The 23,849-nt window shown below is 37.7% G+C and overlaps 1 pseudogene; it reads right to left on the bottom strand.

The window, feature by feature from the left end:
• LOC107879032 overlaps positions 1–16,950 on the bottom strand; it is a 96,160-nt pseudogene extending 79,210 nt beyond the window's left edge.
• Positions 16,951–23,849: the final 6,899 nt, after the last annotated feature.

Raw genomic sequence — 23,849 nt, 5'->3', positions numbered from 1 at the left:
CATGACTTCCACGTGCCCGATGAAATGTCTCAATGATTGCATTGTGAATATTTGATCATTGCCATGTTTTCAAGTATTGCCATATTTTATGATTTAACTGCTATCGAGTCCTGGGGTATTCAATACCCGATAATCTAGCTATTTTCCTAAAACCTCAGTAGCTATATATTAGTCTCAGTAGTGTCACGAATAGTACAGTAGTACTCAGTCAGTTAACAAAATATAGTGAACTCAGTCCAGCTCAGTCAGTCCGCATGATCAGTAACAGGTTAGTCAAGCCTAGTATAGTCTTGTGACTAGATCAGTGTCTATTCAGTTAGGAGTAGGATTCATCACTGAGAGAACCCGTTCTTGCCAGCATAGGGTTTGACCATTAGTAGTAGTCCCTGAATTATAGAACTACGTAGCCAGCGTAGGTTGAGATATCTTCTTTCTAGAAAAGGGTTGATACATCTCGTACGAATTTTCCTGCTTGTGAGGATTAATGGCATAGTTTTATGCCAGATTGGATCAACTCATAGCCATTGTTAGTATCCCTTGGCATAGTGCTAACACCCTTCCAACTGGGGTCACAAGTTGGACCCCAACTCATTCTATAATCAGGGTATGTCGGTTAGATGAGCACTCCTATAGTTAAAGTTACAGTTACAGTTATAGTTACAATTTCAAACTCAGTACAAAATTCAATTAAGTTATTCAGGATCAGGACTGTCAGATACAGTCCCCCGGTTCAGTATAGAACTCAGTTTAGTTCTATAGAATCAGGACTGTCAGAAATAGTCACCCAGCTAGTATTATCTATATATATACATATATGTAGATATATGCGTAGTAATGCATAACCAGTATTTACAACAGTTCAATCATACATATACTCTTAGTCAGTTGCATGCATATTATTCAGTCAGTTATTGTTTAGGCATATGAACCCATGCATTCATCCCTACCTCACTTAGCATACCATTACATTCAAAGTACTGACGCATACTCTTTCTTTTGTGCTATGATATCTTATATCATAGGTTCAGACGCATGGGATCCTGACTGAACTTAGCAGCTCAGATTATCAGCGGCAGATATAGTAGTGAGTCCTCATAGTTTGAGGGAAAAGTTATCCCTTTTAGTATTTCTGTATATTTTTCAGTATTCGGAGTTAGTTGGGGACTTGTCCCATCAACTCTACCTTCAGACAGAGGTTTTCAATCTAAACTATTTTAGATAGATATTTAATTTTTAGTATTTATTTATCAGTATTTGATTTCAGTTATGAACCTTATGGAAGATTCAACCTAATTTCCACATTATTACAGTGTTGTTATTCAGTGATTGCAGTAGGTACCAGTCATGGGTTAGCTTGTGGTCCTTCGGGATCGTAAGTACCATATGGCGTCTGAGGTACAAACTCAGGGTGTTACAGTAATATTTAGATATATAAATAAGAAGAAGAAGAAGAAGAAGAAGAATAAGAAGAAGAAAAAGAAGAAAAATATACAAATAAACAAATTTCTACTTTTTGTGCTCAATCGACGAGGAGAGGCGCGGTGGGGAGTTGGAAGAGAAGGCCTGTTGGGGATGGGTGTATTAATTTTTTTTCTAATTTAGATTTAATTATACTAAAAACTATGTTTATAATTATTTTAAGTTAAAATTCCATGTTTCATTATTTGATTTGCCACTTTATCACATCATTGGCGTGTTTATTACACGTATTTTATATTTTTTGCCACATTGGCAGATTGGGCTCAATTGACACATTTTATGAAGGAGTAAAGGGTTTAATAGGTACATGTCTTAATTGAGGTTCCTATACGAAAAAAATTAAATAGTTGAGGGACCTGTATATGTATTCAGCCAATTATGTTTACAAGTCTTTTTGATGGAATGAGCCTTTACACGTTTAAATGATGAAATTTTCATGTTAAATCCATAATCCCTAACTCATGGTTTTAGTTTGGTAATTATGTCATTATCACATGATTTACCCATTCTCATGCTTAAGTTCATGAATCTCATGTGTTTGATAAAATGCATGTGTGTTAGATTTTAAACAATGATTCCCTACCATGGTTTCAAAGCTTTTATAAGTCCATATTGTTATTTCTATTCAGTGCTAGGGGTTATGAATACTTGATACTTAGTTTTTTACATTATTTTGGAATCTTTAGAATGATTTTAGATATACCATAAGCATTACCACCTAGTCAGTTATTATGATCAGTTGTTTGTTCAGTTAAGCTTAGTTCAGTCTAGTAATCAGTGTCAGTTCAGTTAAGAGTAGGATTTAGTAGTGAGAAAACCCAGGGATAGTTCTCACCTACTAGTAGAGGGTGTGACCTTTAGTAGGAGTCCCTTGGTTCCAGAACTACGTAATCGACGTAGGTTAGAGATATCAACCTGCCAGTTGAGGGTTGATAAAGTGCTTACCTACCAGTTGATGGTAACACATATCTCATTAGAGAACCTGTCAGATGAGGGTGACTCATTAGTCCCTTGGGGCATTAGTTTAGTGGATCCACACAGCCATATTAGTACCCGTGGCATGGTATTGACACCCTGCCAACTGGGGTTATAGGTTAGACCCTACTTAGCTTAGATTGGGGCATATTTGTTACATAATACCTTCCACAGTCTTAGTTCAGCATTCAGTACAGAATTCAGTTCAGGTTTACTTGACCATAGCATACAGACTTCCAGTTATTCAGTTATCAGATTTTAGTATTCCAGTTTATAGATTATTTTAGAAATATATATATATATATGCTTGGTCTTCCATACTCAAAATTTAAATTTTCATGCATGCATACTCAGTTATCTCATGCTACTCAACCAGTCATTATTTTATGCACAGTTAACCATTGCATCTCAGCCTAACGTCATCTCATATACCAGTATATTCAAAGTACTGACTGCATATTTTTCTTTGTGCTATGATGTCTTATATCATAGGTTCAGACACTTAGTTTCCTGACCATACTTAGATAGTCCAGCGATTTAGCAGTGGTGAGTCCTCATCTATCGAGGACGTGATTGTTTTATTTTAGTTTATCTCAGTAGTTTAGTATTCCCATTCAGTCATAGTTAGTTGGGGGTTTGTCCCATCAACTCCACAGTCAATCAGTTAGAGGCTTTTTAGATAGTTAGACAGTAGTTAGGTTATCAATTATTTTATCAGTCTTTTAAGTATGCCTTCTGACATTTAGATTTATGATTTAGTTATGTTTTTAGTATTTAAACCTTATGGCATTTATAGTTGATTTTCGGACATGTGTATTTTGTTACTTTAATAAGTACTCATAAGCACCGCTGTCGTGACTAGGGGGTAGCCTCAAGTCGTGTCATGATTGCATGGGAATGGTTCTTTGGTAATGGAATTTTGTTTTTGAAATACTATGCCCCCAATGTGTTTGATAATTTAGCAATGTTTCCACTATAATATTGGTTTTTCAATGGAACTTATGCATGGTTTAAACTTAGTAATGGAACCCTAAATGATATGAATGGTTTTAAATGGATTGGAAAGTCCTTGGTATCCATGGTTTTGGTTATTTGGAAATCATGAGGGGTGCATAGAAATCCCCTAAGGTTTGGTTAAGGATAAAACTTGCAAGTTATTGTTGGTATGACGATACCACTACTAATGGACTTGGTTAATAAATGGTAAATGGATTGGTTGGTTCCTTAGTAATGGTTTTAATTAGGCAATAATGCTGAGGTGTGTAGCAAAGTCGTGAAAGGTAGAGGTTCCGAGGGGACCAAAACTGGAAACTCATATGTGCCGATGTGAGGTTTGGTCCAAGTAAACGTCTGCATGATCTCATACTTTATATTTGGGGGATATACAATTCATCCCGAGTTTTCTTCCCTGGTCGTATGGCTTCACACACTGGGGGCCTTTCAGTAGGGGGAGCCAAACTCATATAGCACATGGGTAGTTTAGGACGGCAAAGTTACATAAGCCAAATAAAGGTTTTAATGGCATGCTAAACCCAGTTTCCTTTCTCGGCATAAAAATATATATATGTATGTATGGTTTGTGTACATATGGATGGTTTTAATTGGTTTTATGAATGGCATAACTTTATCCTTATCCTGAGTTCATGCTAGCATTTACGCACTAACCCATCTTCGGGCGGCTGTATACCCACACTATGCAGGAATCAACCTATCTACTTCTTCTACATAGTGATTTATTCAGGGACAGCTGATGGTTTGAAGTGGTGAGCTTCTATCTTTTTGAAAGGCTCTATTTCATGTTATGGATATTTTTAAATATTTTGATTTAATTTTGGATAATGATTTTGTCTATGGTTAGGGGCATGTACCAACCAAATTTTCTTACTCTTTTGGTTAGAGGCTTTGCGGTACTGCTATGGGTTGAAACTGGCGGGATCGATATTAGTGTTAGCCTTAGCATTGGTATTGGGGTTGACATCAATGGACATAATTTCTCACTGTTCCATCGTATTTCATTTTGGGATTAATTATATTATATTTTGGAACTCATTTGGTTATGGCATAGTTTATGGCCCTCGGTTCAGTATCGGTTTAGCTTGGTGGTTTGGTTGGTACGATTTGGTGGATGGGATAACTTGGTAGGGTTGGTCTAGGAATAGACCTATCCCAAAGTCAGTCCTTGTCCAGTTACGCTATCTTGTTATATGTTCATAATTTAGCCAACTCAAGGTATGCTAATGGTGGTTGAGCTAGGTAACAGGGGATGGTCCCCAATCCTGGTAGGACTTGGAATGCCCATTATGACAAGGCCCCCGATCGGTCATGTCAAGTTGCTATTAGAGCTTTAGGTTCATGGTCAATTGGGAGTCCATAAAGCCATGTCAAGTATAGTCTTATTTAGGGGTGTGTCGCACACCATACTCATAAGAAAGAGGCTACAAGGCGTTTAGGAATATTTTACTTTCTTGGTATTCTATTTTCAAGCTTGGATTGTAAGTCCTAGAATTCTTTTCTAATTATTAGTTGTTCACTTTTCAGATCATGCCTCGACAATCTGGAACACAAAAAACTCTTCAGTCCCATATAGGGACAATGTTGTTAGGGTACGTCCTACGTCTGTAGTTCATCTTTGATCTCAGGGTCCTATCCTCGATAGTTCTAGAGTTTCTCCGACTGCTACTAGTCCTCCTTAGGGTGAGGTGACTAATGCAGAATTTTGCCAGTCTATTCATACTATTGCTAAATTAGTTGCTACTCAGGCTGAGCGGGATGCATCTGGTGGATTTTCTGCTGAGGCCATAAGGGTTGGTCAATTTATGAAACTGAATCCTCCTACTTTTACTGGTGTAAAGGTGGGGGAGGATCCTTAAGGTTTCTTAGATGATATAGGGAAGATATTCAGGGTGATGTAGGCTGCTAATATGGAAGGTGTAAACTTTGCAGCTTATCAGCTCAAGGATATTGTGTACCAATGGTACAAAGAGTAGGATAGGGATAGAGGTGATGTAGAGAAGATGTCCTTATAGGATGCCTTCTCTGATGCTTTTCTAGTTCATTTCTTTCCTTAATAGCTAAGGAAAGTAAAAATAGAGGAATTGGTGAATCTTTAAAAAGGGAGAATGCCTGTCAAGGAATATGCCTTGAAGTTTTATCAATTATTAAGGTATGCTCTTGATTTGGTAGCTGACATGAGGGTGAGAATAAGAAAGTTTTCTTTTACGTTGAATCGGTATTTGATCTTGGAAAGCAATATTGCCTTACTGATTAAAGATATGAATATTTCTAGGTTGGTTGTTCAAATTTAATAGGTAGAGGATGAGAAGAGAAAATAGGCAGAGTTCAGAGATCGACAAGGTAAGAAGTGTAGGTTTTTAATTAGGAAAGTGCTCAATCGCAAGGTGGTTGGGATGGAGGTAGTTGGTTGAAAAAGAAGTGGGAGAGTTTTGGTTCCTTCTCTACTTCTAGTGCTTCTTACTTGAAGTAGTAAGGCGACAGGCATTATCAGGGTGGTGACAATTTTTGGGCATCGGGTGCCTAATCTTAGACGAGTGGGAGTCAGTTGGTTTCTTTATGCCCTTTTTATTGGTTCTGTGGTTGTCCTCATTGGGGTTATTGTGATGAAGGGAGGGAAAAATACTTCAAGTATGGCCAGGCAGGCCATCAGCTCAAGGATTGTCCAGTTAATAAGGTTGCTATGGGATAAAATAAGGTACTGATGGCTTCATCTTCTATTCTAGCACCCGATGGTGTCGTGTCTACTTTAGTTATTGCTCCTGGTTTTAGTGTTAGCCAGAATAGTTTGTATGCTTTCACGTCCGGATAGCAACCTGAGGCATCACCTGATGTCGTTATAGGTACGTCATAACTCTTTTCTCGTGACCTGTATTTTTTTCTTGATCCAGGGTCCACTCTTTCTTATGTGACCCCATTTGGTTGTATGTATTGGTTTTCATCCTGAGGTCATTTCGGATCCTTTTTTTTATTTCTACCCAAGTAGGTGACTTGGTTATTACTAAGAGATTCTATAGGAGGTATTTGTTGTTGGTAGGAAGACATTGGTGGATTTTTTTGAACTTGATATAGTGAATTTTGATGTTATTCTAGGGATAGATTAGTTACACTCTTGTAACGCATCCTTGGATTGTTGGACCTGTAAGGTTGTCTTTAGGTTCCCTGGTGAACTAGTTATAGAGTGAGAGGGTGGTTCCCTATCTCCTATGGGGAGGTTTATTTCTTATCTTAGAGCTCAGAAGTTAATCTCTAAAGGTTGTCTTTATCACTTGGTCTGGATTAAAGATTCTAACTCGGGAGGTCCTTTTTTATAGTTAGTCTCAGTGGTAAATGAGTTTCTGAGGTCTTTCCAGATGATCTTCCTAGTGTTCCTCTAGATAGGGAAATAGAGTTTGGTATTAATTTAGTTTCATACACTCGTCTAATATCTATTCCTCTTTATAGAATGGCATCGGCTGAGTTGAGAAAACTCAACGAGCAACTTAAGGATCTTCTAAATAAGGGGTTTATCCATTTTAGTGTATCCACGTGGGGTACACCTGTGTTGTTTGTGTGCAAGAAGGATGGTTCCTTTTGTATGTACATTGAATACAGATAGTTGAATTAGGTGATGGTCAAGAACAAGTATCCACTCCCAAGGATAGATGATATGTTTGACCATTTGCAAGGTGCCAACTTCTTTTCTAAGATAGATCTTCAGTATAGGTATCATCAACTAAATATGAGGGAGGTGGATATCCCTAAGATGGTTTTTCATACTCGGTATGGACATTTCTTGGATCTTTTCGTCATTGTGTTTATTGATGACATTCTAGTTTATTCCAAAAGTAAGGTGTATTATGCTAATCACCTCTATGTGGTACTGCAAACCTTGAAAAAACAATAGTTGTATGCCAAGTTCTCCAAGTGTGAGTTTTGGTTGAACGCTGTGAATTTTCTTGGTCATATTATTTCTAGCAAGGGGATCATGGTGGATCTACAAAAGGTTGTTGTGGTTAAAAGGTGGCCTATACCCATGAATCCAATTGATATTCAGAGCTTCTTAGATTTGACTGGGTATTATCAGCGGTTTATGAAAGTATTTTTTATCATAGCTACTCCTTTGACTAAGTTGACTTAGAAGAAGGATAAGTTTTGTTGGTCGAATGCATGTCAGGGGAGTTTTGAGAAGTTGAAAGATAAGCTGACTTCGACTCTAATTCTGACTTTGTTGGAAGACTGTGATGGGTTTGTGGTCTATTGTGATGTATCTCATGTAGGTCTTGGTTGTGCTTTGATGCAGCATGGGAAGGTGATTGCATATGCTTCCAGGCAGTTGAAGGTACATAAAAGGAACTATCCTACTCATGATTTGGAATTGTTAGTGGTTGTGTTTGCCTTGAAAATATGGCAGCATTATTTGTATGGTGTACACGTATACATCTTTTTTTATCATAAGAATCTTCAGTATGTGTTCACTCAGAAGGAGCTCAATCTCAGATAGAGGAGATGGCTTGAGCTTCTCAAAGACTATGATATAAGTCTTCACGATCACCCAGGTAAGGATAACATGGTTGGTGATAGCAGATTGTTCGTGAAGAGTTTAGCTTATGTGGAGAAAGGAAAGCGGGAATTGGTGAAGGATATTCACCGCTTGGATAATCTTGGAGTTCGCCTCTTAGGCTCCAATATGGAGGTGTAATAGTACAAGAAGTGGTTCGATCATCTCTTGGTGCAGAGATCAAAGAAGAAGCAAACATTGGATCATGTCTTGATAAAAATCAAGGGTGATGTTGGTAGGAAAAAGGTGATAGTGTTTGAGATCAGTGGTGATGATACTTTATGGTACCAAGAAAGGTTGTGTGTCTAGATATCGACGGTTTGCAACAAAGAATTTTGGTTGTGGTGCATAAGTCGTGCTATGTTGTTAATCCCAGTTCCATGAATATGTATCATGATCTTAAGAAGATGTATTGGTGGAGTGGTATAAAAAGGGATGTGGCTGATTTTTTAGCCAAGTGCTTAGTGTGTCAACAAGTTAAAGTTGATCACATGAGACCTAGTGGGTTTTATCAAGAGATTGTTTTGCCCAAATGGAAATAGGAGGTAATCAATATGGATTTCATTACCAGTTTTCCTCGATCTCAGAATCAATATAATTCAATTTGGGTTATCAGGGATAGGATGACAAAGTTTGCTCACTTCTTACCAGTGAGGACTACCTTCTCGGTAGAGAATTATGTGAAGTTATATCTTCAGGAGATTGTGAAGCTGCATGGGGTACCTGTTTTAATTATTTCTGATTGTGGCATGCAGTTTACGTCTTACTTCTGGCGGTCTTTCCAGAAAGGGTTGGGGACTCAGGTTGGTCAGAGTACTGTTTTCCACCCTCAGCAGAGAGAACTATTTTGGCATTGAAGGATATGCTTTAGGCTTGTGTGACTGATTATGGAGGCAATTGGGTTGAGTATCTACCTTTGGTAGAGTTTGCTTACAATAATAGATATCATTCTAGTATTGGTATGGCTCCTTCTGAGGCATTGTATGGTAGGAGTTATAGATCTCCTATTAGTTGGTTTGAGCTTGAGGAGGCGGATATGTTTGGTCCCAACTTGGTTTACCATGCTATGGAGAAGGTAAAGGTGATTTGGGATAGGTTTAAGGTTGCCCAAAGTTGCCAAAAGTCCTATGTGGATATTAGGTGTAGAGACTTGGAGTTTGAGGTTGGGGATAAGGTTTTCCTTGAGGTATCTCCTATTAAGGGAGTAGTGCAGTTTAGTAAGAGGGGGAAGCTAAGTCCCTGGTATGTTGGTCCTTATGAGAATTTGTGGAGGGTTGGGAATGATGCTTACGAGTTGGAGTTACCTTCAAGCTTGATCTTGATTCATCTGATATGTCATGTCTCCTTGCTGAGGAAGTGTCTTGGTGATCCTTCTTTGATGGTTCCTTTGGAGGGGTTGGGTATCTCGGACTCTCCGTCTTATGACAAGGTCTTGGTTGAGATCTTGAATAGACAGGTTCATTGGTTGAGAACCAAGGATATGGCTTCAGTTAAGTTTCTGTGGCAGAACCATAAGGTGGAAGAAGTTATGTGAGAATCGGAGGAGGACATGAAATCCAAGTATCTGCATCAGTTTTTTACCCTTGGGATTTGTGCGGAAGGTATGTGTCTTCAACACATCTTTATTTTCTGAATTTGTTAATGAAAAGATTAATATCTTTGCCTCTTTTGTTTTCAAACTTTGTTAAGGATTGGAAATATATTTGATAATGCAAATGACTCGTGCGTTTGACTACCCCTACCTTATTCGTTATTCGGGAATGAATATTCCTAGTAGGAGAGATTGAAACACCCTGGGTTTTGGACCTTAGAAAATTTCCTTGATTTTTGCTTTTTAGGCAAGATACGACTTAGGGGAACGAGTTGTACACTTGGGTACGAATGGTATGGTCCAGCCGCATACTAACCAGTATCAATTGATGGATGTATTTTGGTAACTTTAATGGGTACGACTTGGTGGTACGAGTCATATGGTTGGATACGGATAATTTGGTTCCTTCAATTAACCTTAGACTTGGTTGCTTAAATTGGATCTGAGTACGAGTGGCTCACTGTGAGTCGTAAGTCAGGGTACGAATCATACCAGGGACTCATATAGTGGCCAGTGTTCAAACCTTCTATGATTCTATCTTGCCAAGGATACGGGTGAAGGGTACAGATCGTATGCTACCGATACGACTAGGGTAGTATGAGTCGTACACTGGACTGTGATGGGTCCAAGGGTTGAGGCTTAGGATATGAGTGGTGGGTGCCACTCGTATAGAAAGGTACGACTCGTAAGGGTCAGTCGTACCCCTGTGATAGGATTTTTGTGCAACTTAAGTGTGGGTATTCTAGACATTTCCCCACTTACCCTAAAAGGCCCTATGACTTCTAACACACCTAAGAGGCTATTTACCCTATTATTCTATTCATTAACACATAGAAACTCTTCTTAAACACTCTATAATTCTCTCAAGAGCTTTTGAGAAAGAAAGTTAGGGTTTCAACTAGAGGACTAAATTGGGGATTTTATTGGTGGTTTCTCTCCATCTACTTTGTCAATTAAGGCATGTTCTCTTCCCTCATTGTTAGTTCCAACAAATGGCATGGTTTTATACAATGTTTTTATGATTTGAATGTTGTATGATTTTGCATTCTCAAATATGATTTGGGGGGTTTTTGTTATAAATGCTTGGTTACGGTTTTCCCATATTTTAGTTATATTTTTGTATGCATTAATAGTGGTTTTGGATAATTGGTTGCATGGAAATGGTTCTTTGGTAATGGAATTTGGTTTTGGAAATACTATGCCCCAATGTGTTTGATAAAATGCCTTTAGCAGTGTTTCCACTATAATATTGGTTTTTCTTGGTAATGGAACCCTAAAAAATATGATTGGTTTAAAAGGTCTTAAATGGATTGGAAATCGTGAGGGGTACATAGAAATCCCTTAAGGTTTGGTTAAGGACAAAACTTGTAAGTTATTGTTAGTATGATGATACCAATACTGATGGCCTTGGTTAATAAATGGTAAATGGATTGGTTGGGTTCTTGGTAATGATTTTAATTGGGCAATAATGGCAGGGTGTGTAGCAAAGTCGTGGAAGGTGGAGGTCCCGGGCAGACCAAAATTGGAAACTCATATTTGTCGATGTGAGGTTTAGTCGAAGTGACCGTGTGCATGATGTCGCATTTTATATTTAGGGGATGTACTAGTCATCCCAGGTTTTCATCCCTAATCATGCGGCTTCACGGGGGCCTTTCAGCAAGGGGAACTGAACCCATATAGCCCATGGGTGGTTTAGGACGGCAAACATACACAGCTCAGGTAAAGGTTTTAATGACATGCTGAACCTGGTTCCCTTTCCCAGCATGAAAATATATATATATGTGTGTGTGTGTATGGTTTGTATGAATCTGAATAGTTGTACTTGGTTTTATAAATGGCATTATTTTATCCTTATCCTGAGTTCATGCTAGTGTTCACCCGCTAACCCATCTTCGAGTTACTGTATACCCACGCTATGCAGGAACTGGCTATTCTATCCTTCTACATAGTGATTGACACGGGGACAGTTGTTTGATTAAAGTGGTAAGGTTTCATCTTTCCAAAAGGCTCGATTTCATGTTATAGATATTTTTAGACATTTTAATTTATTTTTGGATAATGGTTTTGGCTATGGCTGGGGGCATGTCCCAATTGGATCTGCTATGGGTTGGGATGAGTGGGATCAATATTGGTGTAAGCCTTAGCATCGGTATTAGTATTGGGGCTAACATCATTGGACATAATTTCTCTCTGTTCCATTATATTTCATTTTGGGATTAATTATATTATGTTTTGGAACTCATTTGGTTATGGCCTTGTTTATGGCCCTCGGTTCAATATCGATTTGGCTTGGTGGTTTGGTTGGTAAGGTTTGGTGGATGGGATGACTTGGTAGGGTTGGTCTAGGAATAAATCTATCCCAAAGTCAGTCCTTGTCCAAATATGCTATCTTATTATATCTTCGGAATTCAGTCGACTCAAGGTACGCTAATGGTGGTTGGGCAGGGTAACAAGGGATGGTCCCCGATCCTGGTTGGACTTGGGATCCCATTATAACAAAGCCCTCGGTCGGGTCATGTCAATTTGGTATCAAAGCTTTAGGTTCACGTTCAATTATGAGTCCACAAAGCCGTGTCGTGTAGAGTCTCTTTTAGGGGTGTGTAGCGCACCAAACTCATAAGAGAAAGACGACAAGGCATTAGGAATGTTTCACTTTCTTGGTATTCTATTTTCAAGCTAGGAGTCTATGTCCTGGAATTTTTATCTAATCCTTAGTTGTTCACTTTTAAGATCATGCCTCAACAATCTGGAGCACAAAGAAACTCTTCAATCCCATCTGGGGATAGGGTAGGTCCTACGTCTGGAGTTCCTCATCAATCTCAGGGTATTATCCCCGATAGTTCTGGAGTTACTCTACTTGCTACTAGTCCTCCTCAAGGTGAAGTGACTAAAGCAGAATTTCGCTAATCTATTCATACTATTGCTAAATTAGTTGTTGCTCAGGCTGAGTGGGATGCGTCTCGTGGGTTGTCTACTGAGGCCACAAGGGTTGGTCAGTTTATGAAACTGAATCCTCCTACTTTTACTGGTGTGAAGGTGGATGAGGAACCTTAAGGTTTCTTGGATGAGATGGATAAGATATTCAGGGTGCTGCAGGTTACTAATGTGGAAGGTGTAAACTTTGCAGCTTATCATCTCAAGGATATTACATACCAATGGTACGAAGAGTGGGATTAGGACAGAGGTGATGTAGTGGAGATGTCCTTATGGGATGTCTTCTCTGGTGCTTTTTTGGATTTTTTCTTTCCTCAATAGCTGAGGGAAGAAAAAATGGAAGGAAGAATGTCTGTCAAGGAATATGCCTTGAAGTTTCATCAGTTGTCAAGGAATGCTCCTGATTTGGTGGCTTGCATGAGAGCGAGTATAAGAATAAAACTGATAATAAGAGATACACATGAGTGGAATATCTGAATATGCCATAAGGTTATAAAAAAACTAAAACATCACTAAACTTTTAATTCTGAAACAACTATCTGAAAACAATACGGTAAAGGCTTTCAATAACAATAGAAGTACTGACTAACTGTCTGAAAGTATCTGAAAGCCTCTAACTGACTGACTATGGAGTTGATGGGACAAGTCCCCAACTAACTCCGGCTGACTACTGAACTAAATTACTGAAATAAATATAATCTCCCCTTGGAATATGAGGACTCACCACTGCTACTGATGCTGAGGTGCTGGAATGTCTAAGTGCGGTAGGGAACCTGAGCATCTGAACCTATTATATAAGATATCATAGCATAAGAAACGAGTATGCGGTCATTACTTTGAATGCACTAGTATGCTAAATGAGGTTAGGCTGATATGCATGGGCTCATGAATATAAATAACAACTGACTAAATAAATAGCATGAGATAACTGATGCATGGTATATGTGAAAGCTGTAAAATCAAAAAAATGCATGGCCAAGCATATAACATGATACTAGAATAGTCCGTAAACTAAAATCACTGAAATATGATAATTGAAGAACTGATAACTATTTGCAATGATCAATACAAACCTGAATTGAATTACAGTGAAGACACTAAAATTATAGGAGCTAGATATAACCGACATGCCCCAATATATTATCAGGGTCCAACCTGTAACCCCAGTTGGAAGGGTGTCAGTACCATTTCACGAGTACTAACACTGGCTGTGTGGATCCATTATCTGATGTCTCAAAGGACGAGGGTGTTATGCCTAATTAATGGGGGACACCTCAAAGTCTACGATGGGGCTGTAGGTCAGGAACCTAGGGACTGCTACTAACGCCTCATGCCTAAATGCCATAGGTTATGCCATCCCTAAGTTCACTCGGTGCTAAGTGTTACTCCCAACTAAAAACACTGATTCTTAAACTGATCTAATCATTACTGAGCCAAAAACTGATCATACTAACTGATTGAAGGATAATGCTTATAGTTTATATAAAATCGTTCTACAAATACTGAACTATGTAAACAACTAAGTTTTCGGGTAATCATAACCCCCAGGACTCAATGACAATAACAATAGGAACATACTAAAGCTTAGAAGACCATAATAAGTAGTCATTGTTTCAAACCCAAATCATTTAGGCATTTCATCAAACACTTGGAATTCATGGGTTTAAGCATGGGAATAGTTTAATTCATGGGATAGTAACATAACTTCAATACTAAAATCATGGGTTAAGGATTCAACATGTAATTTTCATCCTTTAAAAATGTCAAGGGGTAATTTCAATGAAAACACATGTAAATATGGTATAAAAATTGAAATTCATGGGAGTTCATGGATATAATTCATGCTAACATGTAAAGATCATGACTTAAACTTGAAAACGGATTCTGGGACTCCATAGGTGAAATGGACCCATGGTTGAGCATCTAACATACCTTAATTGGAGAATTCTGGAAGGTTCTTGGTGGTTTTCTTGAAACTAGAGCTTGAATCTTGAAGGGACTAGGGTTTGTTCTTGAGAGAGAATTACTTTCTTGGAGAGAAATTATGAATAATGGGGCATATAATGCCACTTTGGGGTTTTAATTTTGTGTTTTGGACGGATTTGGGTGAGGGAAAATGACAAGACTACCCTTGGGAAATTAAAATTTGTAACTAAAATGCCGTTTGGGCCATCACCGCGACTTGCCAAGGCTGTCATCGCAATTCTACCGCAATGCGGTGCAATCACGGTGACTTACTAGAATCTGACAATTATCATTTTGAACTTCACTGCGACGCAGTGACCCCTCTATCGTTATACTCACCGTAATGCAGTCCAATCGCGGTGAGCTACTATTTTGGAAATCCAAACCTTATCCAAAATTCCAAAACTTACCCAAGAAATGCTACTTACACCCCTGAATATGAATTAACTCAAAACTTACATCTTGGGGTAGGGAAGGTTATTTTAAAAATCATCGAAGTTAAGCGGTCGAAAATAAAACTAAGTCTCCAACACTTAGCTAAATTTGCAGGTGCTAAGCCTCTTATACATGCACTATGGGTTGAATTGAGCTAAGACAACTATGGGGTATTACAATATCTCACCCTTGGGAACATTCATCTTCAAATGATACTAATTAAGCTGAGAATACTGAGGGGACTGAATTTTGCATAATGAGCATGCATAACGGAAAACATGATTACATGACTGAGTTTGAAACATGGTGACTGACTAACTTAATTTGTGAATGCATGGAGTGACATAAACATGATTACATGGCTGGAACTGAGAATAGAAAAGAGATAATCTAAGGAAAACTGTTACCTTGAGTTGAGTCTAAGTTTGCGGAGAAAATATGGGGGTACTTGTTTTGCATATCTGCTTTTGCTTCCCAAGTGGCTCCCTCTACGGATTGATTCCGCCAAAGAACTTTGACCAAAGGAACTTCTTGTTCCTCAGTCTATGAGTCTGATGATCAAGGATTTCAATTGGGAGTCTTCATAAGAAAGGTTGTTCAGAATAACTAAGCTCTCTAAAGAAACAACGACAACTGGGTCACCAATACACTTCTTTAACAAGGACACATGGAACACTGGATGAACTGAAGCAAAATCTGCATGCAACTCAAGCTCATACGCTACCTTTCAATAATGGTTCAAGACCCTATAATGGCCTACATATCGGGGACTGAGTTTCCCCTTTTTTTCAAATCTCTTCACTCTCTTCATAGGAGAGATCTTCAAATATACCAAATCTCCAACCTCAAACTCAAGATCTCTTCTCCTCACGTCTGCATAGGATTTTTTATGGCTCTATGCTGTCTTAAGCCTCTCTCTGGTCAACTAAACTTTCTCCAAAGCATCGAACACTGAGTCTGTCCCTATCAATGTAGTCTCACATACCTCAAACCAACCAATAGGAGATCTATATCTCCTCCCATAGAGTGCCTCAAATAGAGCAATCTAAATACTTGAATGATAGCTATTATTGTGAGCAAACTCAATCAATGGCAAATGATTATCCCAACTGTCCTTAAAGTCAATAACACAAGATCTCAACATGCCCTCTAAGGTCTGAATGGTCCTCTCTAGATGACCATCTATCTGAGCGTGAAAGGTTGTACTGAGACAAACTTGGGTACCAAGATAGCAAGACCCTTCTGAAAAGCCTTCCAAAAATGAAAGGTAAACTGAGTACTTATATCTGAACTGATGGACAACGGGACTCCATGCAATCTAAACAACTCTCTAATATAGAGCTTGGCATAATACTTGACTGAATAAGAAGTATGGACTGGCGATAAATAGGTTGATTTGGTCATTCTGTATACAATAACCCAAACTGAATCATACTAGCAACGTGAACAAGGCAACCCTATCATAAAATCTATGTTCACCTCTTCCCATTTCTACGTGGGTATGCTGAAATCCTGCATAGAGCTACTATCCTTTGGTTCTCAACCTTAACCTGATGATAATTAGAGAACTTCGCTACAAATTTTGCAATATCCTTTTTCACACCACAGCAACAATAGATTTCCCGTAAATCACGGTATAGTTTAGTAGCTCCTGGGTGAATAGAGCAACATATACTATGCGCTTCTGCAAGAATTTGCTTCCTCAAACCATATGCACACAGCACACAAAGCCTACCCTGGCAACGCAATACACCATCTCCCCCTTGGGAGAAAACCTCTACTTTCTGATCTCTGATTGACTCCTTTAACTTAACTAGACTGGGGTCCCTATCTTGCTTTTCTTTTAATTCGGTAACCAATGAAGACTCTGGACTATTCTAAACCGATACATACCCTCACCTGAGTCAACCAACTCAACACCTAACCTAGCAAGCTGATGAACCTCTTGTACCAACTTCTTCTTAGCATTCTCAACATGAGCCACACTACCCATGGACAATACACTAAGGGAATCTGCCATTACATTGGTCTTTCCTGGATGATACAAAAAACTCATATCATAATCTTTAAACAATTATAACCACCTCTTCTAATGAATATTTAACTCTCTCTATGAAAACACATACTACAGACTTTTGTGATCCGTGAACATATCAACATGCACCCTATATAGATAATGCCACCAAATTTTCAAGGCAAAAACAATAGCTACTAACTCAATATCATGGGTAGGATAATTCTTCTCATGGGGCTTAAGTTGTCTAGAGGCATAGGCTATGACCTTATCTCTCTACATCAATATATAACCCAAACCAACTCTGGAAGTATCGGAATAAACAACAAATCCATCTAAACCATCAGGCAACGTCAAAACTAGGGCTGAGGTGAGTCGAGTCGTCATCTCTTGAAAACTCTTCTCACAAGAATCTGACCACTAAAATTTACCTTTCTTCTGAGTCAGTATGGACATGGGGGACGTAACAGATGAAAACCCTTTAAGAAACCATCTGTAATATCTAGCCAAACCTAAGAAACTCTTGATATCTGATGGAGAAATGGGTCTAGGCCAGCTTCTCACTGCTTTAGTCTTTTTAGGGTCAACTCTAATGCCATCATCGAAAATAATATGGCCAAGAATAGCTACTGATCATGGCTAAAATTTGCTCTTACTGAATTTGAAGAACAACTTATGGGCTCTAATAGTCTGCAATACTATTCTAAGGTGGTCTGCATGATCATTTTCCATACAGGAAGAGACAAGAATATCATTTATGAACACAATGATGAACATATCCAAGTACTGCTTGAACACTCAGTTCATCAAGTCCATAAAAGTTGCTGCGGCATTTGTTAGTCTAAAGGACATAACTAGAAATTCGAAGTGACCATACTAAGTTCTAAAAATAGTTTTTGGAATTTCACATTCTCTTACCCTGAGCTGATCATAGCCGAATCTGAGGTTTATCTTAGAGAAGTAACTGGCACCCTGAAGTTGGTCGAACAAGTTATCGATTCTGGGAGTGGATACTTATTCTTGATTGTGACTTTGTTTAACTGAAGGTAATCGACGTACATTCTAAGAGAACAGTCTTTCTTACACATGAAAAAGACTTGAGCACCCCATGGAGAAACACTAAGCCTGATGAATCCCTTATCTAAGAGATATTTCAACTGTTCTTTTAACTCCCTAAGCTCAGCAAGAGCCATTCTATATTATGGAATAGAGATAGGTTGGGTTTCTGGAACAAGGTCTATTCTGAAGTCAACTTCCCTTTCAGGAGGAACTCCGAGAAGATCCTCAAGAAATACATCTGGAAATTCCCTTACTACTGAAACTGACTCGAGATTGGGAGTCTTTAAAGTAGAGTCTTTGACTCAAACTAGATGGTAGAAACACCTCTTGGATATAATTTTTCTCACTCTAAGGTACGAAACAAGCTGAACCCTAAGTATTGAAGTATTACCCCTCCATTCAAAGACTGTTTCATTCAGAAATTAAAAATGAACAACTTTGTTTCTATAATCAATTGAAGTAAAGCATGAGTGGAGCCAATATATGCCGAGAATGATATCAAAATCTGTTATCTCTAACTTCACCAAATTAACTGAAGTGACTTTATGGGATATTGTGACCAGACAGTTCCTATATACCTTTAAGGATATAATAGAGACACCTACAGGAGTGGACACTGAGAAAGATTCTACTAAAGTCTTAGTACTAACACAAAAATTCACCACTATATAGGGGGTTACAAAAAAAGTGAAGCCTCGGGATCTAATAAAGCATAATTATGTAAAAAAAAATAGACCTACAATATATCCGTAACAACATCAGGAGAAATTTCCTGATCGTGATGGGTTTGGAGTGCATACAATCTATTCTGGCGTTGAATGTTTGTGGTACTGGAAGTGGCGCCCTGCTGGGTTGGGTGACCTATTGGTGCTACTAAAGAGTTATTCTAACCCTGTTGGTGTTCATTCCTACCCTTCCACATACCGGTCAAACATTTCTTCAACTTGTGGCTTGGCTTGCCACATCCAAAACACACATCACTACCAGCCTTGCATACCCCTTGATGATTCCTACCATATTTCTGGCAAAGGGAATTAGTTTGACCACTGTTCACACTGCCTTAAGTTTTATAGCCTAGTACCCTATCCCGATTATTATTTTTGAACTTTCGCACTGGAGCACCAGCTGAAGATATTGCTGGAGTTGAAGATTTCTGACAAAATTAAGGATGGTTACCACCCTCCGACCTCAGTTTAGCAAAATTAAATCTATATATTCTAGCCCTCTTATTTTCCCTTTCTCTCTCCTTAAAATTTTGCTCCTTAATTTTTTGAGCATGGACCATCAACCTAGATAAGTCCATCTCCCTAATCAACATTGCAATCCTACACTTATTGACCAGGCTATCAGCTACACTAGAGACAAACTTACTCATTCTAGATCTATTATCAGCCACCATCAAAGAAGCATACCTAGCCAACTGGTAAACTTAAGAGAATACACCCTCACACTCATGTTCCCTTGATTTAAGTTGATAAAACCCTACACTTTATCTCCTCTTAATTCCAAAAGAAAGAACCTATCTAGAAAGGTTGTAGCAAACTCCTCCCATTTAAAAGGCCCTATATCTGGAACTCTATCTCCCTTCCACTGCTTATACCAGGTGTGAGAAACATCCAGTAACTAGTAAGCACCCAAATCTATACTCTCACTATAAGTCACTCCCATAATGTCAGCTATATTTTGAATCATCTCGAGGAACTCCTGGGGATACTCATCAGACTTAGATCCAGAAAATAGAGGCGGGTTTATCTGAGTGAAGTCACGAATCCTAGCTACGGTAGTATTACCCACTGGAACAGTGAGAAAAGTAGCCTACTGATTATTTTGGGATGCTAATAAATGAGCTAAGGTAGTGAATGCAACTTTGAATTCAGCATGAGAGACATGCTCGTTCAGGGGATCTTTCTGAACAGGTGAAAGTGTGGGCTGATTATTGTTTCTCCTTCGGTTAGTCTTTTTGGGAGGCATGTTCTGTAAATAAAAAGAAGATTTAATTATAAGGAGAGTTTACATTAGGATCATGTTGCTCATTCGCATGACATGAACACTTGAAATAAGGGAAACTTTCTTTCCTAAAACATCTTGTAGCTTTCTGTCCATAAGTGTGACGCGCTTCACGTCCATGCACAAGAATCTACTCAACCCGACTTTTAGACTCTCTAGGACATTTTAAAACCTTAGGCTCTGATACCAAGTTTTTAATGCCTCGAGAGTATACCCTGGATGCCACATAATGCTTACTGCCCCGAAGGACCACAAGCTAACCCATGAGCTAGTACCTGATGTGAGCACTGAATAAAACTAATAACAAGAGATACATATAAGTAGAATATCTAAATATTTCATAAGATTATAAAAACACTAAAACATCACCGAACATTTAATTCTAAAATAACTATTTGAAAATAATACGGTAAAGGTTGTTAATAACAATGAAAATACTGACTAACTGTCTGAAAGTATCTGAAAGCCTCTAACTAACTTACTGTGGAGTTGATGGGACAAGTCCCCAACTAACTCTGGCTGACTACTGAACTAAATTACTGAAGTAAACATAATCGGCCCTTGGAATATGAGGACTCACCACTACTACTGATGCTGAGGTGCTGTAATTTCTAAGTGCGGTAGGGAACCTGAGCATCCAAACCTATGATATGAAATATCATAGCATAAGAAATAAGTATACGGTTATTACTTTGAATGTACTGGTATGCTAAATGAGGTTAGGCTGATATGCATGGGCGCATAAATATGAATAACAACTGACTGAATGAATAGAAAGAGATAACTGATGCATGGTATGCGTGAAAACTGTAAAATTAGAGAATGCATGACCAAGCATAGAACATGATACTAAAATAGTCCATAAACTAAAATCACAGAAATATGATAATTGAAAAACTGATAACTATTTACTATGATCAATACAAACCTGAATTGAATTACAGTGAAGACTAAACTAAAACTGTGGGAGCTAGCTATAACAGACATGCCCTAATAAATTGTTGACACCTAATTTTTTCCCTCCACGACTAAATTTACTGCAGAGTTTCTTTGATTTTCAAATAAAATCACAAAAACTGCTTTATTAATAGATGCACTTTAAAATATTTTGGGTTAATCTCATCATTTAAGTGATGATTATACATTTTTGTATTCACATATACGAGATCGTATAAATTTTGTTACTTAAATGAATATTTTTATCAAAATTGAAATCTTATTTAGATTGAGCTTGAAAATTATTTCAAAAGAATAAAATCTTGATTCAAGTATAATTTGTTCTTGAAAATCATTTACTTGGAAAATATTTGTTGGATTTTTATAAAATCAAGAAGCCTGGGATTAAATGGAGAACTAATTCATATCAGATTTCAATTTAATTTGACCAATCTATTAAATTTGATCATAATTGAAATTAAATTGACCACAATTGGCCAATTAACTTTTAATTTGTTCATAATTTAAATAGAATGGGCTAATTCCTAATTGAAATCAATTTTTTAAACCCCTAGTCTAATTGGGGTTATTTTTTAAATAACTCCAAAACTTAATCTACCCAATTATCAATATCCACAGCCCAATTTAACACATCTAGCATCCTATTTCCTTTATTTCGGCCAAATACAAAACAAAACCCAAACCAGCCCATTAATTATAACCCGACCCAATCCAAATTCTGTTTCCTCTTCCCTTAACCTAACATCGACAACATACAAGCAGAAACAGTATGATAACACTGGAAAAAACACAACAATGATGAACAACGACTTCAACGCGTCCAAACATGACCCGAACTTCAGCAACCACAACTGACCCATCTTCAACCCAATTTCAACGAAATCAACCTGTTTGTAGCATTCTTCATGCGTCTCACACGGGTTCACGTGAAGAAAATCCTAGAAACTTCTAGAAACAAGCTACGTGTCGTCCCCCAATAGCTAACTCCACGAATTTTAGGATAATTCATACGATCTCGTACATATTTGGCTGATTTCCATTGGTTTTGGGGAAAGTTCATTTTACCCTATTTTAATTGGTCCACCCATTGCCATTTCTCTCAAGAAATCTAAAAAATTGGTACCAATGGGAGATGAAAAATAGAAGCTGGTGGGGGAGTCGATTTTGAATTTCAAATTTCTTTTTTTTCAAAACCCTAAATTACCCCTTATTCGTATTCCATATAAGAACCCATTGAGTCACTATTTTAAGGGTGGGAAATTTTTGGGTTGGAATTTGAGGGTTGAAAAATCGAGGTTGGGAAAAACTGAGGAAGTTTCGGGGTGGAAGATTTTTCCTGAAAAAGCTAAGGTAAAAAAAAAGTAGGGAAAAATATTCTTCTTTGAAAGGAAAAATAACAGAAAAACAGAGAGGAAAAAGGGGTTTCGAAAAAAGTGAACTATTTTTTAGCAAGAAATTTAGAGAAAATAGTCGATAGTCGAGACTTTCAGGAAGACGTCACACTTTTCGATGGTTGAAATCCTGTCATCAGCTTGTCATCCCATTTTGTTGCTCCGAAACAGGTAATATTACATCCCATTTAATTTCGATTATCTTTGCTTCATCTTAAACTTCTAAAGTCGTAAGCTTTTAGCGACATGGTATGCTGGTGTGTTTACCTCTGAAGTTATAAGTTTTTTTTTAGTAATATGGTGTGCTGGGCTGTTTGTTGTAGAGGCCTTAAAGGCCATAGGTTTCTCTTTAGTAAAAAAGAATATTTAGTTGTTTTATTATATTAAGTGATCTCCTATTTGAATCTTATGATATGCGGTTTCTGTGACTCTTATCTTGATTTAGTGGCTCGTCATGTAATCTTAACGTTATCAAGTGATTTTTTCAATTTGGATCTTCATCTTGTGTACTGTTTGTGTCTTGAATCTCTGGTTTTCATGGTCAAAATTCATGTCTCGATTCTCATTTAATAGTTCAGCTTGACATTTTATCTTGTTTGAAGTGGATATATGATGTTTTCTTATCTGTTGTTATTGTTAGGACGTTGTCATAATTGTCAAGCTGATAGTATCATTGATAGGACTACCTCTTAAGGTCCTTTAGCTTCTCAAATGCCAAAAGGATGATGAGAAAACATATAATAGTAAAATTAGAAAATCCTATGATTCTTTGATGAACGTTTGGTTATCATAAACTCATTCTTGAGTTCATCAGGAAGGGGAGGATGACAGAAATACTATGCTCCACCGCTTTGTTTTTAGCCTATAGATTGTACTTTTTCTATTGAAGCTTAGGAAGTGTAATTGTATGTCGAAAATGCCGAATCTGTGAATGGATTCAGTCTCTTTATACATTTGGTGACAAAAATCTATGAAGTTTATACCCTTTTCCCTTTGAGCATGATTTGTATTGCTTTCTACTTAGGTATTGGTTTCGCATTCTAAAACTTTTAAGGTTTTGCAAGACCATGTTTTTACGAGATACTAGTGATTACCTTCGTATATAAAGACTATTATAGACCGAATAATCATACTTTCTGTGGCACAATGTTCGCATTAGTCTTAGGCTTGTTGCTCCGATCTGCAAAGAATTTTGCTAGAAATGTTCATGTTTTTTTGTCCTTATTGTGACCTTCAATAGTTTGGAATCTCTTTGGATCAAAAATGGGGGGTTGAGGGCTGATTGTTTCATGTTCAAATTATTGAAAGGTTTTATTTGTTCGTATTTTTTTAAAGGCCAAATCTCAGTGTATATTGCAAAGCTTTCACTCATTTTTTTTCACTGTCTTTGAGCACGATGTTCTGAATTGATATTTCATTTTTTGTTGTTTTGAAGCCACTGTCATATGAAAATTTATTAATGTTCAGCATGTTGATTTGCTTTTCCTCAAC

This window comes from Capsicum annuum, chromosome 1 (assembly GCF_002878395.1).
Source record: "Capsicum annuum cultivar UCD-10X-F1 chromosome 1, UCD10Xv1.1, whole genome shotgun sequence".
Classification (NCBI taxonomy): domain Eukaryota; kingdom Viridiplantae; phylum Streptophyta; class Magnoliopsida; order Solanales; family Solanaceae; genus Capsicum; species Capsicum annuum.
The sequence above is the reverse complement of the archived record's forward strand: the minus strand, read 5'-3'. Positions and strand labels throughout refer to the sequence as shown.